This window comes from Puma concolor, chromosome A1, assembly GCF_028749965.1.
Source record: "Puma concolor isolate L17-30 chromosome A1, mPumCon1.1.hap2, whole genome shotgun sequence".
Lineage (NCBI taxonomy): Eukaryota > Metazoa > Chordata > Mammalia > Carnivora > Felidae > Puma > Puma concolor.
The window spans coordinates 85,395,833-85,408,954 of record NC_141667.1 but is presented as its reverse complement, the minus strand read 5'-3'; the positions used below and the strand labels follow the sequence as shown (position 1 = coordinate 85,408,954).

The 13,122-nt window shown below is 36.6% G+C and overlaps 1 long non-coding RNA gene across 1 annotated transcript in view; it reads right to left on the bottom strand.

Moving 5' to 3' along the window:
* Positions 1 to 514: 514 nt before the first annotated feature.
* Positions 515 to 13,122, bottom strand: part of LOC147584277 (uncharacterized) — a 41,123-nt gene continuing 28,515 nt past the window's right edge. Inside the window, exons 4-8 of the long non-coding RNA XR_015247729.1 lie at positions 6,688 to 6,783; positions 4,613 to 4,702; positions 3,645 to 3,702; positions 2,124 to 2,228; positions 515 to 1,539 (exon numbers count right to left, since the gene is read on the bottom strand). This is a non-coding gene — a long non-coding RNA (uncharacterized LOC147584277). The remainder of the gene's footprint in view (positions 1,540 to 2,123; positions 2,229 to 3,644; positions 3,703 to 4,612; positions 4,703 to 6,687; positions 6,784 to 13,122) is intronic.

Here is a 13,122-nt window from a genome sequence, read left to right as displayed (position 1 = left end):
TGAATAATAACTTGCTCACCCCCCTACGGAAGGATCGGAATCGAATGCAACTGTTATGTCATCTTCCCTGGTAAGTGGTGATTTTCGAGAATTTGATGATTTATAAGGCTTTTCTAAAAATACTTCGCATTTGTAAGTAGATACTTCCCAACACATAGTAAGTCCATACAGAGTCAGATGGAGTAAAAAGAAGTTTCTTTTTCACCCATTTACTTCATCCTGGGGAGTTCAGCAATAAAAAAAAAAAAAAAAAAAAAAAAAAAAAAAAAAAAAACGCTATGGTAAAGCTTTTCATATCAGCAAGCAAAAACAGGAAACGAAATAATTGTGGAATATACAATAATAGGACTATTTTCTGCACCAATCCAACTAGGAGGAGAACTATTCAATTAGGCCTCACGGTTACTTTTAATGAGGGTTGTTGTGGAATAAGTGGAAACATCTGTTACCATGAACCACCACAGTGGCTACACAAGAGAAAAACAGTTCTCTTTTCTATTGATTGGGACTGGTCTTCACGGAACATTCTTATTAGTATGCTTAGAACAACCATGCAAATCTCTAAACCAAATTAATTATTCTTGGCATTCCCAAGAGATAATCCCACGGTCATTTTTTACCAAAGTCAGGGAGCAGGGGAACCCTTTTTCTGTACCTATTTTACTATGGTTAGTGATGCCTAATTGTCCTACTGTATGCTGCCTTATTTTACCAGCTACAGACTGAATTCATTCCCATTCTCTCCTTAAAAGTTTGAAACCCCCTAGTGACAGGAATATTAATGTGCCAACACTGTCATATCTATTTCAGCTCATACATATGCAATGTCTTTGTTTTCAAAGATTTATGTCAGACTTTGCTGAAGTGAGGTATTCTACCATTTTAGATAATAGCATGCCAAAGTGATGTTATCAGCCACATTCAGCACTCACTCAAGCAAACGGGAGGAGCATCCATTCCTTCATGGCTTAAACTCATAGAAACTGTTATTTATCCTCATTTGATGAGAAAGTCTTTCAGGGGGAAATGGTGTATTTTTAGAAGAAGATTATGGCCATCCTGTGGATTATCTTTTAATTAAGAATGGATGATTTGTGCCCACTCTGCTGTAGCAAACGTCTTGCTGCTAATGAAGTTTAAAAAGACTTACTTTATTTAATTACAGCTAATCACCAGGGTAAAATGTGGAATTTTCTTTGATCCTACATGTATTGTGGTAATCCCTTTGGCAGATAGCATCTCCTCAAAATATTTTTGAGTTTTTTTGGCGGTCACATCTTAGCAGAAGGTGGAACCACCTTACACTGAAGAATTTCTTTCATTCCCTCTGTAGTCGCCTACCCTGGCATAAAAATTCCATGAAATTTTCTTAAAAGTAGAGATGGTCCTTTAGACAGAGAGTGTGGAAGTCTTCACGTATTTGAATCCTTTACTTTGTCTGATATCCAGAATGGGGTTCTTTTCTCTTGTTCAATGATTTAATTCAACTCACATCATTGGCCAGTGTTAATGTGCCCAACACTGGGCCGAGCACTGGGACTAGAAACATACAGAGAACACAGACCGACAATAAGCCAACCTTTACAGATGAACCGTGTTCACTTTCTGCTGCATCCATCCCACGTGGACATAAATATGTAAATGTGCTGTAAACCCAGGGGTGGCTTTGTCTTTGGTTTAAAACCAGGAATGGCTTTGTCTTTGGTTTGGTTTGTTTCTAATCACCAGAATGCCATTATTTTCTTACTTGAAACTTCTAAGATAAAGCAGGGCTCTACTTTTTATTTTCCTCCTCTATCACTACCCTCTGGAATCAAGTACGGTATATATGTTAACCCCCTTTATTCCTTCCTGAATCTCAAAGAAAATTCTTTTCAAGAATATTTCTTAAGCCAGTTCTGATTCTGGGTGATAGCTGTCCCTGATTTTTCATCTTTATAAACACCAGACTTAATCACTCCCACTAAAAGTAAAAATAAAATCTTGGGTATGCTTCTTACATTTACTCTTTTGATTAGAAATTACTTTTTTTTTTTAAAGTGCAAGCCCATCCCCAAAAAACTAATAAGCATGGTTTATGTTTTTAATCTCAAAGATGTCATCCTATTTTTTCAAAAAATTACCTTTTTCTCCTTTTTCTGTGTTTTTATTCTGTAATCTTCCGTCCTTTTGATCCAGACAATGTAGGCTTGTTTGGCAAAAAGGCCCTGAAGGGCAAGGTTGGCTCCCTGAGGAAGAGAAGAAAAACTGCCAGTGGGTGGCAGAACAGGGTACCAACCTGCCCTACTCCACCCCAACCGCCCACACTCACTTAGAGATGGGGTCAAAAACAGCATCTGAACAGAATAAATGGACTGTTTTTTTTTTTTTTTAAACTTTCCTGGAAAATGACTATATCTAAACTAATCAAAATGAAAGAAATATAGGTCTTGGTACAACTTTTTCATGATTTGACATTTGGCTGGTTTCGAGAATATAAAAAAAGAATACCCAGCATTCCCCCAAACAGAATTCACACCAAGGCAAATAATTTCTTTCGAAATAGTGTAAAATAATCTATTAAATCATTACTCTATCATTTTTAACTTCAGAAGAAGAAGTCATCTGGGCAGAACTATTTGCTACGCATCTCCAAATATTTTCTGCTCTGTTTAACAAATGTGAGTTTCTATGAATTCTTTTGGTTTGCCAGGACTCCAGCAGATTTAAAGCAGGTTTGTTGTGAAATCAGTGCGAGGTCTCTATCTCACACCTAGGGTTCCACTATCACACAACAATGAGAACTCTCTCCTCATGCCTGCATATGAGGACTTACACATATCCCTCCAGGCATCCTTCACACTGCCCCGCACCCAGGGAGGGGGAATCTCTGGACCACTTCACCCAGAACTCGCCTCATCCTAGCAGTGGGCATTTAGACTTATGAAGTAATTAAGTTGAGAGGAAGTTCTTCCAAAGTGCAATTCACGTCGTAAAAAAATTAAACATTATAAAGTTGGAGAAGCAAAACAGAATTTGTGGTTAGTTCCTGTAATATATTAAACATCTGCAGTTTTGTCTCCTTATCAGGATGTGGGGTTGTGCTGAAGTCACATCCTGATAACATCTGCACATTACGGATAGTTTTCGCTTTATTCTTTGTGGTCCGTTGATGAGAGATTCTTTAACATCCCTTCAGTCATCAAGACCCCAGTTGAATTTCTTTGCTTGTGACAGCCTTAAAGGTGGTCTCATTTACATTTGCGAAAATGTCACAATATAGAAAGATATTTTCAGTTTGATGTTTCATCCCTTCCTTTTTTTATCCGGATGCTAGTTTTAGCTTTTCAAATGAATGTCGATCTCAAAATAGATTTTCCATGAAATATATTTTGTCTGATTTTTGAAACACCATGTCTACAGCAGAAGATTTTTTTTTTCCCAAAAAAGTTTCAGCGATGGATGGCGCCTCTGCTTCTGCTTTGCGCTGTGGGAACAGCTGCGCGCCACGTAAGGGCTGGCTGGTGTGAGGCCCAGTAACACAGCGTGCACCCTTTATTGGAAAAGGTCAGGTATTGACCGGATCCCTAATGACCCCAATTACATCTGAGCTGAGTAAACAGTCAATAAACAATGACATTAACATCTGTAGAAAAAGCATTTACTTTAAATTTCCACGATGATTGGCAACACCCTCTGCAGCTCCAGGAAGTCTTTGAGATTCTAGAGGTTTTAAAAGAAGATGGAACCATGGAAAGTTACAGCATCTATCTCAATAATCTTAAGATAGCTAAAAGGCTCGTTCATAATGCTGAATACATCTTTTTTGATGCAGCCAGCCTAGGGTTAATGGCAAAGACAACCTTACGGAGCCCTATTACTTACACATTTTAAAAGGATTATTTGCTTTTGAGTGGTCATTTTCTTGATCAATTTAGTGGATACTTTTCTGTACCTACCTGGAATTCAGAGAGTTGGATAAGTTGTTTTCCCGGCACTCTTTTTAAGGGTTGAGATCATATTCATAAAGCATACCCTTTTTTAAGTTTCCAAATATTTGGAGATTTTTCTCTATGTTATTGACTTCCAATATAAATCTGTTGTGGTTAGAGAATATACTCTGTGCAATTTCCCTTTTTGTAAAAATAAATCATTTATTTTTTTCACCTGTGCTATTGTCTCTCTTGGTCAACTTCCCATATGTACTTGAAAAGAATGTGTATTCTGCCGTGTTGGGTGGAATGTTCTATAAAATACTGTTTGGGCCAAGAGTTTTGACAGAACTGTCCAAATTTTCTATATCTTTACTGATATATTTTGTCTATATGTTCTATCAGTTACTGAGAGTGGAGTATTAAAAATGTCTAGCTGTGATTGTGGATTTAAGTGCATCTTCTTTGCTTCACAGATTTTGAGACTCTTTTATTAGACGAATACACATTTAAGATGTCTTCTTGATAAACTGACCCTTTTATCATTATGAAATGCCCTCTTTATTTCTGGCAATACTCCTTCTCTTGAAGTCACTTAGTCTGATATTAATATAACCACACAGCTAGGAAACACAGATTTTATTTTTAAGCGTCTGGCTACATTTGTGGGTCAGATATTTAGAAAGAGTGCATCAGCTTACCTGTCACCTTGCATTCCCATAAATATCAACCACAGGGGCGAATTTATCCTTTCTCATTGGTTAAGACATAGCCTTCTGAGACAGGAGCAACTAGAGAAGGAGAAATTAAACTAAATGAAAAATGAGTGAGAATATGATACGAAATAAATCCAAATAAAATCTTCATTACTTAGAAAACTTCAATCTGTAATTTTTATAGTTATTTTAATATTCTCTAAAATTTTTAACTCAATTATGAGCTGCTGTGGGTTGACTAGTACCCACCCCCCCAAATTCATATCCATTCAGAGCCTCAGAATGTGACCTTCTTTGGAAAGGGGGCATATATATACCTGGTTTTTCCCTACCCCCTTACATAACATTCTCCTTGCCTTTAAGCTCACGCAGAGAAATATTTTTATGAATTTAAAAAAAATACTACTATGCAGTGTGTTCATACTCTGATAGGAACTTTAAGTTTGGCCAAAGAAGTATATTAAATGTCAAGTGACCTTGCTATATGTAAGAGAGAAATCATAAAACTGTAATATTGACAACAATACTAATAAAATGCAAGTCACTTCTAGGGATCTCCAATTTTGTAGGGGAAATCTCTTCAAAGTAGATTATCAAGGTAATATATCCAGAATATGTAGAACACAAGTTCCCAAATCTCAGGAGAATCACCTGGCCCAATTCTCCAGTTTCTAGAAAATTCTGGTTTTTCATGTGTAATTAAGGGACATAGCAACCTTCTCCATATAACTTTGTCTTGTCAATTTTTCACTGCACCTAGTGGGAAACAGAAAGGCCAGAGTTGCCCTATTAATGCCGCTGCTGCAGTGTGGATTCTAGCTGCTCAGCATGGCATAACCCCCTGAATGATGAGAAAGCTGACGAAGCCTGCCGTCCAGTTTCCTTCCAAATCCATTTTCTGTCACAACCCTTATCAAATAAAGCTCACACTTCAGTTATGAGTATGTGTCTGTGTTAGGTATGTCGCCCACATGTCTTTCACTTTGTAATCACTCGGATTAACTCTTGGATTTTGCTCTCATGTGAGTAATTGAGATCTCCTAATACCAGAACTTGCCAACTACAATCACCATTCCTGGACTTGATTTTGAGGTATTGGGAAAATTCTTTCAAAGACTCAGAATCTACAGCCTATATTTGTGTTTTTTGTCAAGACAGTCTAAATGCAATCCCCTAGAGTTTAATTGAGGTTCTAAACAAACCTACAGATATTCTGGAAGATAAATTACTTGTGTGTCCCCGATTCTTCTATGAGAACATGCACGTCATATGCTCTATCTTTTACTATGTTCTGTGGCGATTTGTTCTAATCTAAATACTAATTTTTCCCCTTTAGGTTACTTGTTTCAAACACAATACAGATTTTGATTGCAAATTCTCCATCTCTATTGACAATGTCCTATTTGGCATTTTCTCTTTCCCAGGTTCCTATCACCCCATCCGTAGTCTCCTGATCTCTTCCCACTTCTTTGATTACTCTTGATTCTTTCTCTGCATTTCCCTTTTTTCCCTTTTCTCTAAGATTCGGTTTCCTCTCATAGATCTCTCTAGGCTATTTTCTCCCTTTTATAGTTTTTACAGTGACTTTGGGGACACCTCAATGCAGATGACTCTCAAATCTATACAACAGTCAAAAACTCAACTGTTCTTCCTCATAAATCTTTTCTACTTGTGCTTCATATTTCTCCAAAGTATATATTTCAACAAGCCTCAAAACCTCATACATCTCTTTACCACCGCTCATTCCCTTCCCTATAGCTTTCACATTGTGTAACGTATCCTCCAAATACTTTTTGAAAGCATTCTTTTCTCCTCATTTTTACTGCTAAGGTCACATTGCCAGCAGTGTACAATATGTCATTCACCCCCTCCGAAAAATGTGTGTATATATAGATAGATATAAATATAGATATAGATATAGTTAGATAGATGCAAGAAAAAATACATAAATTTGATATAAATGTTATTAATATAAAAGGTGTGTAGCACACAATTTAAAAATTATAATAAAATCTATATTATTCTTTGCTGTAAATTTCACAGATCCAATTCATTCTCACACGATGCATTTGTTGATCTTCACCAAACTCTCATACCTACAGTCAATCAACCCATGGTTGCAATTGATGAACACATGAAGTTCTGATGTAAAGATCCTAAAAAACATAAAGGCGTAAGTTGAAACTTTACTCATTCAGTAATCACATGGGCACCTTTGGATAATTCTATTTTATTGGAAAAAATATTCCACGGGGGTGCCTGGGTTGTTTAGGTGTCTGACTCTTGATTTTGGCTCAGGTCATGATCTCATGGTTCATGGAATGAGGCCCTCCATCGGGTTCTGCACTGACAGTGCAGAGCCTACTTGGGATTCCCTCTCTCTCCCTCTGTCTCTGCCCCTCACCCACTTGTGCTTTCCCTCTCTCAAAATAAATAAATCTTTAAAAAAAAGAAAAAAATGTTCTATGAATTTTTGTGGTATTCACAATGGAACTACTATAGACATAATTTTAAGTTTAATCTGCATTATTATAATCATCTTCATTACTTTCTTAAATCTAGACAATAAACACGCCAAACACTCAAGTCATGATTGCAGCATTTGCCAATCACTGTAGTGTAAATGCTCTGTCATGACTAATTTCAAGCTACTACCGTAATGTCACTAAAATTGAGTTGGGAAGAGATAGGCAATAGTACATAATTTTATCTCATGTGCACAGTGTAGATATGTGTAAACCTCAAATGCATAGATAATAGTAAACTAAGTATGAAGTGAATAATTTTGAGTATTTAGTACTTTACTTTTAATATAAATTATTTTAATTGTAAGTTTACATAATTTAACCTTTAATATAATGATTGTATATAAAAACTGCCTCACAAAATTCCTGAAAACAGCAACTGGCTCTCACTAGCAGGTACAAGCTGGCTCCAGAATAGCACTACTTACGGTTCATCCAGCCTATGCAATGATTTCCTAACTAGTTTTCTTTTCCTTCTATGAAGCCTTCTCACATTTAGTTTTCAGACGACGTGTAGCTATAGATGCATGATTCCTATTCAAACACTCAGAGTATTTCCCATTCTTAAGAGAATAAAGCCTGAACTTTAGACTGATATCGGGAATCTAGATCCGGACCTTGCAAATATCCCTCACCACTCAACTTCCTGTTCTAATTCACTCTACCCACACTAAATTCTCACTGTGTCCAAGATTCTTTTTATATTCTTCAGCTGTACTTTTTGCCTGCAATTGTTTTCTCTCCATCTTTGCATGTGCAAATCCTATACATACCACAAAATCAATTAAAACTTCAGATTCTGTGTGCATTTTCCCCTCTTTCTCTCTATCTGGAAATAACTTATCCCTTTGCCCTCTCATTACAACACTCATTTTTCAACCTTGTATTCACTTTTACTGCATTTTTTATGTGTAAGGGAGTGTTTTCATTACTGGGAATATTAAAGGAAATACAGTCTCTCTGTTTTAATGAAACTCAGTTTACAAAGGAAGATAGAAAATCCACAATTACAATAGATTATGTGTGTTGCTGTGGTAAAGGAATGTACCTTAGGCTAAGAGCCAAGCAGAAAAAAGGGAAAAAGATTGTAAGAGGCTCAACAAATTTTGTCTGTCTCATGTCCTGAAGGAATACAGTATATTTGATGCACAGATGTGGAAGGAATAAAGAGTACATGGAGGTAAGAGGCAAGAAGTGAAATAGGAAAGCTAGGCATAAACCTTCTATGACAACAAGCTTGAACTTCATTCTGTAGGAAATTGAGAAGTTTCAAATGATTTTAAGTAACTATCACTTTGACAGCAGTATGGAGGATGGATTGAAATGATGAAAGATGGGGAAGGGAAGACCAGACAGAAGTCTTTTGAAGAAATTTGGGAGAGAAACATGAAAGCACTGAATTCAGATAGTGACAGAGAAGTGGGAACTTAGTTTAAAATATGATTATTTAATGACTGGATGTTTGAGTGAGAAGAAAGAGTCAAATGACCTCCCGGTTTATGTCTTTGTTCAATGGATAGGCAGGGATCTCTTTTATTTAAAAGGTAGGATAATCATATAATTGATCATCCACACCAGGATAGATTTAAGAGCTGAAGAGGATGCTGAAAATAACGGAAGTTGTAGAATTTTAAAATTATTTTGCTTTGGCCAACTAACTGTTCTTGTTTTATTGGTGGTACTATGTAGTAGATCTACTCAAAAAAATAAATTTCCGAAATAAATGATTTCTAAAACAATAACACTTCTATTTTGATGCGTAGAATACATCAGTTTGTTTGGAAATAGCTATGAGCTATATGTGTGCCACGACCAAATCTGCATACATATCCACTTCATAACTTTCTTAGTTTGTTAAAAACATTGTTTTTAGTATGATTCCACACTACTCCAAAATTTCTTATGATCAATGTAAGAAAAAACAATTTTATCCTCAGTGTTGCCCTTTGTAAAGAATTTACAATTCCATTTCCAGGAATGTCATGCATTTCATCTATGACAAAATACACTTTCAAAAGTTTTACTTGGATTCTGTAAATTAGATGGGAAAAAAGTTAAACCACTTTTGGAATTAATTTTCTACTTGAAATATCTGATGACATTGATGTAACATTGACATCATCTAACACTTCATGGAGTTTCTTTTTTCCTACTAATGGGTCAAAAATAAAAGCAATAACCTCATTTTTTGTATGTAAAAGAAATCTTGGAATCAAAATAAGTGAAATTAACTGAGATGAGCTGTCATCTGATCTAAATGAAAACTCATGTCTCAAAGAGTGATATATAAACACACTGACTATATACGCGTGTTAAATAGTTTACTTTGGACTCAGCCTCCAAAAGACATTTCTTTTGTAGTATATATTGATGGTGCTTAGCAAATTGTCACCTTCTATTTACACGTACAGCTATGTCCCCTGAGGATAGGGGATAGTAAATGTCACCTAACCTCTTGTGCAGGTTATATAGTCAATGTCAAAATATATTTGAGGTATGGTAAACCAATTTTTAATTGTTCAACAAGCATGCACTTTTGTTTTTTCAGTTTATTTTTTTTGCTTAAAAGGAAATATATTAGGAAACATAAAGGTATTACCAAAAATAAAACTATTGAATAGTTAGAGATTTGCACCATATAATAAATACCAAAATCATTCTAGCACGACTGTTTAAATTATTCTTTGTGTTTCCCATGGCAGGCTATGCTCAACCTTTACTAACTGCTTATGTTTCATGTATACACAACCTGTCATTTCCCATTTTCTCATCGAATTCACTGATTGACAACTCTGTGCATCTCACAGACCACTCTATGGACCCTGGCACAACTGGTTAGTATACCAAGTACCATCGCGGGCATCAGAGGAGAATACCCCTCCCGTTACCCCACGGGTACCACATGGAGTTAGCTTCTTTGGATGAAATGAGAGCTTAGACGCACTGTGCCTGGACAAAACTAGGAATAGTGATAGAATATAAATTCTGTTCACCTTACATATGACTCACACATTACTGGATGAGAACATGACAGAAACTAGTGGAGTTCTACTAAGTTCATGTAAGACTAGTTTAATTCAACTGTTAATAATATGAATATCAAATATAATATAATTATTATAATATATAATAATAAAAAAATAAAACAGTGGAAACAAATATAAAACAAGACAGGATGCTGGGTGAAGAGGAAAAAATTGTAACTGTTCCAGGAAAACTGGGATATAGAGTCACCCTAATACTAAGCCTTCCTCCAATAGCCAAATAAACTGATTTGAATTCCCAAATTACATCTTGTTTTCAGACTGTGTGTGGGCAAACATTTTATTAATGTGTGATATTACTGGCAGCTTTCGGATTTTAATTTTCTATTCCAAATTCCAAGATGTCCTTTTTGTATCCATGTTTTTGACTCTAATGACGCTAATTTGCCAATATTCACCATAGCCTTTACTGTGTATTTGAAAAAAAAAACATCCACCTTTACATGTTAAAGAATACTGGAAGAGGTACAGATTTTGGAGGGAAGACGATTTCAGTTTTGAGCATACCGAAGTGAAGTGTCTGAGAGACAACCATGGAAAATTAAGTAAGAAGACAGATATATGGATCTGGAGCTCAGGAAAGAGCTGTATGCTAAAAATATAGATTTTGGAATCAAACTTATAGGAGGTTATTTGAAAACACAGGTGTAAGTAGCCTGTTTCCAGGGAGACTGAATGGAGATGGCTCAATGTAGAACACTGAGAAACAATATACATTTATATACATATTGAAAGGCCCTATTACTGCAGGATCCAGTTTTGGCTTCGTTAGTTACCAATTCTGCAATAAAAATCACTCAGAACTGTTCTCTTTAAGTGCGCCCCCTGAACATGTTTTACCACATAATTTCAGTCCTGGTCATGAGGACAAAGCCACCTCTTGGGACGAAGCATCTATTTTGATCCAGTTAGAATCACGTACAGTTAATAAGTGTAATTGGATTGCAATATCTACATTCCAGGATGGTGGACCAGCAACATTCTCTGTCAAGTGAGCGGACAGAACACAAGTGCAAAGGCAAAGACATAACACATGGAAATTGACCACTTTCTGGGTTTCCTGCTACAGTATCTTCTACTTTTTTGATTGGTCTTTAATCAAGTATCTTCTACAATTGTTAATCAAGCACTATTAGTCATGTGCCAGGTACTGAGATGGCAGTCATGGCCCCAGGAATAAAGGACTACATTCCATGGCCTCCTGAAGCATCTTTCCCTGAGGTTTGGTATCCTCGCTGGCTTAGAATGCCATATCTCCTTATAATAAATCTCCCCTGGGTTCAATGTTAACTTTAGCTGGTTTCTATCAACAGAAACCCATAAGCGTTTATATGGCTAATATTTGTTTCGTCATCAGAACAAATCATGGTATCTTATACTACATCTCTCATTGATCCTCAATAAATGTGCAATTAGTTACTGAATTAATTAATTAATTTCTATCTATTTTTAAGAACTCCCTAATGCCACCATAACTCTAGTGTTAGCTTCTAGGAGCAAGGAGCAAGGCATCCTTTGACAAAAATATTGCTTCCCCCAGCATCCTATCAGGTGTCTGGCCTCCTTTTTTATTTTTTTCTTTTTTGAGAGAGAGAAAGAGAGGGAGTGCGCTCACATGGGGTGGAGGGGCAGAGGGAGAGAGAGAATCCCAGGCAGGCTCCATGCTTTCAAGTGCTGTCAGCACAGGGCCTGACTCAGGGATCCATCTCATAACTGTGAGATCATGACCTGAGCCAAAATCGAGTCAGACGCTCAACCAACTGAGCCACTCAAGCACTCCAGCCTACTTCTAATCAGAGCCTTCTAGCTTGTTTACTTTAGGAAGAACTAAATCCTTTAAGCCAAGAAATCCTGAAAAACAGATTGACATCAAACTTGTTTGCAAGTTCCAAAGTAGGCATTTCAAGTGGGTGGCTCTGCTTTTCCTATGGGAAAGTCATATCCTGTTTCTTACTATATTAATTTATTGCTAACTATCTTTGAGGATAGCTTTGTACAACAGTCCCAATCCTGTGCTTTGATTTGAGATTTACCCTGGACTCCACACAACATGAGAAGCTGCTTCGTATCTGTGGATTCAGGTGTCAAAATGTAAATTGAAGATAGCTATTATCTCTTCTCTGCAGAATCTGTAGTGTAATACTTTGTTCTTCAAACATAATCACATCACTGATTAATCATTTGTAGATTATATTCTTTGAATCCAATTCCAGTGGAATTGAATCAAGACTGAATTCTACATTCCATCTGGCAATGAGAAGGTAATTGAATCCACGAAATTTTCAATGCTGCCTTCTAGGTTCCCAACCTTCTGCTCATTTCCTCTTTCCCCATCTCAATGGTAAGTCCATCCACATTGCAGAAGCACTGAGTTTTGTAAGTTTCTTTCTACTATCTTTCCCACCACATACACTCATCAAAAAGGAAGAGATCTAATATCTGCCATTTATAGATGTTAACTGATTGATTGATGACACTTGAGTGTGAATGCGTTTCTGTAAATGCCTAACCATAGTCAGCCTTGTGTATTTTAAGCCTTTTGTCGCTAATTATGGAATGAGAGACTGTATTCCCATTAAAGCAATTTCAGGCATTTGCAAGAAGAAAGGCTAGGATGCTTCTGCAAGGTAGGGCCTACACTAAAGGTAAATCTGCTTGACTCCCTTTAAGATAATTGTACATACATTCAAAAAGGACATGAGGCCCACCTTGAAATGGTCTCTTAATCACTTAACAAGAATGGCTGTAAGATGTTTGTTCCTGGGTGACTGGTAGCAACTGTCTTCTGACTTCTCTACAAGCCTGCAGCCATCCTGCCCAGGACAAGTGTGTATGTTGGCATTTCTTCTATAGGAGCTTCGCTTGATTCCAAATCAGGTAAGACAATGAGGCTAGAAGGTAAGCCTACTAGAACACAACAGGTAAT